This window comes from Capricornis sumatraensis, chromosome 17 (assembly GCF_032405125.1).
Source record: "Capricornis sumatraensis isolate serow.1 chromosome 17, serow.2, whole genome shotgun sequence".
Taxonomy (NCBI): Eukaryota; Metazoa; Chordata; class Mammalia; order Artiodactyla; family Bovidae; genus Capricornis; species Capricornis sumatraensis.
Genome location: NC_091085.1, coordinates 67,435,181 through 67,440,358, shown reverse-complemented (window position 1 = coordinate 67,440,358; position 5,178 = coordinate 67,435,181). Strand labels below are relative to the sequence as shown.

At 48.3% G+C, this 5,178-nt stretch overlaps 1 non-coding gene across 1 annotated transcript; it reads right to left on the bottom strand.

Annotated features, from left to right (window-relative positions):
• Window positions 1-390: 390 nt before the first annotated feature.
• TRNAG-CCC (transfer RNA glycine (anticodon CCC)) lies at window positions 391-463 on the bottom strand. Its single transcript has one exon. It is a non-coding gene; the product is annotated as a tRNA-Gly (tRNA).
• Between the last annotated feature and the right edge of the window lie 4,715 nt (window positions 464-5,178).

Genomic DNA, 5,178 nt, shown 5'->3' with positions numbered 1-5,178 from the left:
CTCCCAGCAAGCAGCCTTCTCCATATGGCTCTTTCCTCCATGTTCCAGGAACTGTATCCTCCCTCCTAGTCAGTTCTAGCTGCTGGAACAAAAATACCATCAACCTGGGGCTTGAACAACAGACATTTGTTTCTCACTGTTCTGGAAGCTGGTAGTTCAAGACTAAGGTATTAGCAGTTTCCGTGATTGGTGGAAATCCCTTCCTGGTTCATAGTTTCCATCTGATCACTGTGTCCTCACATGATGGAGGGGGTGCTCTGGGGTCCCCCTTTTTTGAAAACAAAAAAATTGTTTATTTTGCTGTGCCAGGTCTTCATTGCAGCACACAGGATCTTTGTTTGGCCTTCACTGCAGCATGTGGGATTTTTAGTTGTGGCATGAAGGATCTAGTTCCCTGACCAGGGATTGAACCTGGGCCCCTTGCACTGGGAGTGCAGAGTCTTAGCCACTGGACCACCAGGGAAGTCCTTCTGGGATCCTTTTTATAAGGGCACTAATCCCTTTCATGAGGGCTCCACCTCACAGCCTGATCACCTCCCAAAGGCCCCACCTCCTAATAACATCACTTAAGGGGTTAGTTTCAACACATGAACATTGCAGGGATAAAAGCATTCAGTCTACAAGCGTCTATTCTTCAGGTATGGGGGCATTAACAGCACCTGCTGATGCTAGCCCTGGGGTACTTCGCACTCCTCATTTTTGTTTCTATGCTCCCTCTCCACCTCTCTGGGGGCAAGCTTAATCCTTTGAATGTGCCTTTTGTGTCCTGCCAGGATTCTGAATGCTAGGAGAATTAGACAACCCAGGCTGTACACTAAGTGTTTCACATACATCAGCTGCTTCATTCCCTCACTGTGAACGAGGTAAGCCTGGCACACAGGCTCTAGGATGGACCCCAGTGATCCCACCTCCTGGTGTTTATGCCCTTGTAAAACTGCCATCCCACCCCCTTAAGTATAAGTAGGACCTGGGACTTATTTCCGAGCAATAGCACAGGGCCAGGAGGATGGGATGCTGTATCTGTGATACGTTATGTGGACTGTAACTTCCATCTTGCTGGCAGACTTTCTTCCTTGCTGCCTCTGATGGAGCAAGTGGCCACACCAGGAGGCACACGTGGCCAAGAAGCAAGGGCAGCCTCCCACCCGCAGCCAGTCGGGAATGGAGGCCATCCATCCTACAACCTTCAAGAAACTGGGTCCTGCCAACAACACAGGAGCTTGGGAGTGGATCCTTCCTCAGTCGAACCTTCAGATGAGACCCCAGCTCTGGCTGACCCTTTGCAGTCTTGCCAGAGATCTTGTCCCCGATGATTCAGCCCAGCAATATACCAATTCCCCCTAGAAACTGAGAGAATAAACATTTGCTATTTTAAGCCGGGTTTGCGAAAACCTGGTCATCAATTATAGATAACTATGCAGCCAGGTAACTGCCTCTATTTTACAGGTAAGGACGGTGAGGTTCAGAGACGTGAGCTAACTAGCTTAAGGGGACACAGCTGGGGAACGGGCAGCCCAAGGACTGTCAGGCATTGGTTGCTAACTGCCCGCTCCCATCCACGTGCTCATAGTTCCACCAAGTGGATGTCCTCTCAAGTGTCACTGCCCTTGGTGAACGACTTGCCTCTGAGCTCCTTCCTGCTCTGCCCGGCACCACCCGGGGAGCAGCAGGAGGCCAGGGTTTGTAAAACACCATCCAGCTGTCAGCACTGGCATTTGTCAAAGGAAGTGACTGCTCTCGGGCCTGAGCACCATTCCCAAAGTGGACACCGCTTTTGAAATGTGCTAACGTACAAGCTTGTCAGGCTCGGCCAGGGGAACTGGGGCAGTGGTCTAATGCTGGGGGCACAGACCAGGGGCAGGCAGCTGCTGCCACAGAAAGCCAGGCATCTCTTCCCTTAGTTCTCCACTTTTCCAGAGCTTCTTTGTCCAAAGCACTGAGGGGCTGGGTGAGCAGAAACTACCTCCCTTCAGATCTTCCTATTCTTCGGACCCAGAGCTGAAGAAGAATCCACCTGCCTATGCAGGGACTTAGGTTCGACCCCTGGGTCCCTTTATACTTGAGGAAATTGAGTCCGAGGGAGGTGCTATGACTTAGGTGACAGAGCTTGTTGGTGGCGGGGCTGGGTTTTGTTAACAGAGCATGACTTCACACCCTTTTGAATATTTATTTATTGGCTGAGCTTGGTCTTCACTGCTGTGTGGGCTTTCCCCTAGTCGTGGTGCAAGGGCTTCTCATTGGCAGCGGCTTCTCTTCTTGCTGAGCACAGGTTCTGGTGTGCGTGGGCTTCAGTAGTTGCAGTGTGAGGACTCAGTAATTGCCATTCCCTAGAGCACAGGCTTAATAGCCCGTGGCACATGGGCTTTGCTGCTTTGTAGGATCTTCCAGGATCAGGGATTGGACCCGTGTCTCCTGCATTGGCAGGCCGATTCTTTACCACCAAGCCACCAGGGAAGCCGATTCACAGCGCTTTTTTGTGATAATATTTCGGATACAGATCTGTGACTCGATTGTTGAAATCTTCCTTTCCCACTAATTGACCCAAGTAGCCAAAGGGACAGACTCTTGTCAACACCTCCTCATGATCCCTTTACCATCATTTTATGGGTATAAATTTGATTCTCAGTAGATGACAGATAATCGGAAGTATGTAGGCTCAAAACATCCTTTCAGTTCAGTTCAGTCACTCAGTCATGTCTGACTGTGATCCCTTTGACTGCAGCACACCAGGCCTCCCTGTCCATCACCAACTCCCAGAGCTTACCCAAACTCATGTCCATTGAGTCGGTGATGCCATCCAACCATCTCATCCTCTCGTCTCCTCCTCCTGCCTTTAATCTTTCCCAGCATCAGGGTCTTTTCAAATGAGTCAGCTCTGCATCAGGTGGCCAAAGTACTGGACTTTCAGCTTCAACATCATTCCTTCCAATGAACACTTGGGACTGATCACGTTTAGGATGGACTGGTTGGATCTCCTTGAAGTCCAAGGGACTCTCAAGAGTCTTCTCCAACACCACAGTTCAAAACCATCAATTCTTCGGTGCTCAGCTTCCTTTATAGTCCAACTCTCACATCCATACATGACCACTGGAAAAGCCACCGATTTGACTAGACAGACCTTTGTTGGCAAAGTAATGTCTCTGCTTTTGAATATGCTGTCTAGGTTGGTCATAGCTTTCCTTCCAAAGAGTAAGTGTCTTTTAATTTCATGGCTGCCATCACCATCTGCAGTGATTTTGGAGCCCCCCAAAATGAAGTCTGCCACTGTTTCCCCATCTATTTGCCATGAAGTGATGGGACCAGATGCCATGATTAGGACAAAGGAAATGCACAAGGGATGGATGAATTAAACCTCACATGTCCATCTCTGTGGATGAAAACTACCTAGGTTGGCTGTATCTGCAATAGGAAACATATGGTATTTATTATAGTGGCTATTTCAAAGCTCTATTTTGAAGGCTGCTGCTGCAACTGCTGTTGGTTCAGTTGTGTTTGACTCTGTGCTATCCTATGGACTGTAGCCTTCCAGGCCCCTCTGTCCATGGGATTCTCCAGGCAAGAATACTGGAGTGGGTTGCCATGCCTTCCTCCAGGGGATCTTCCTGACCTAGGAATCGAACCTGGGTCTCCTGCATTGCAGGCAGATTCTTTACTGCTGAGCCACCAAGGAAGCCCATAATTTGAATACTTGTTGTCAAAGGTCATGGGACTGCTGAGCTACAGAGGACTTTTTACTCATAGCGCAGCAAGCAGGAGGATCATGGTGTTCCCTTTGTCCCTCAAGGAATGGTCCAGGTAGATGCTGTATGCTCAGTGAGTCTGCATCCCAGATGAGAAGCCCAAAGTTTAGGGAGGGCTCCCCACCTGGCAGAAGGAAATGGCAACCCACTCCAGTATCCTTGCCTGGAAAATCTCATGGACAGAGGAGCCTGGTGGACTGCAGTCCATGGGGTCGCAAAGAGTCGGGCACGACTGAGTGACTAACACTAACCCCACGTGGCACTAGTGGTAAAGAACCCGCCTGCCAATGCCGGAGACATATGAGACCTGGGTTTAATCCCTGGGTTGGGAAGATCCCCTGGAGGAGGGGATCCGCTCTAGTGTTTTTGCCCGGAGAATCCCATGGGCAGAGGATAGTCCATTGGGTCACAATGAGTCAGACATGACTGAAGTGACTTAGCATGGACTCATATGAATGTCAGAGAAGGCAATGGCACCCCACTCCAGTGCTGTTGCCTGGAGAATCCCATGGACGGAGGAGCCTGGTGGGCTGCAGTCCATGGGGTCGCTACTAGTCGGACACGACTAAACGACTTCACTTTCACGCATTGGAGGAGGAAATGGCAACCCACTCCAGTCTTCTTGCCTGGAGAATCCTAGGGACAGGGGAGCCTGGTGGGCGGCCATCTATGGGGTCACACAGAGTTGGACACGACTGAAGTGACTTAGCAGTAGCAGCAGCGTATGAATATACATGTATTCATATGTATGATATACCTGTGAATGAATATATACATGCCTTATACATGTATATATCTTTGATTTTTATATATATCTATCTTTGTGACCCCATGGACTATATAGTCCATGGAATTCTCTAGGCCAAAATACTGAAGGGGGTAGCCTTTCCCTTCTCCAGGGTCTCTTCCCAACTAGGGATCAAACCCAGGTCTTCCACATTGCAGGTGGATTCTTTACCATCTGCACCAGAAGGGAAGCCCAAGAATACTGGAGTGGGTAGCCTATCCCTTCTCCAGCAGATCTTCCTGACCCAGGAATCAAACCGGCGTTTCCTGCATTGTAGGTGGATTCAATTCTTTACAAACTGAGCTATCAGGGAAGCCTGTAGTTACATACACATATGTGTATATACGAATGTATGTGTATGGATATACATTCACATCTATTTCATGTTGTATTGTGTATCATATACACACATAACTATAGCATATATAATATATACTTATAACACACACACACATATATATATATAAAATGCACATATCTTGTTTTATGCCCTTCACAGATACTTGCATTTTTTTTTTAATTGCAGGTTTGTGGCAACTTTGCATTTGAGTGAGTTTATTGGCCATGTTTTTTTCCCAAAGCACCTACTCGTTTTCTTGTCTCTGTGTCACATTTTGACATTTTCTCTGTATTTCAAATGTTTATGTCCTC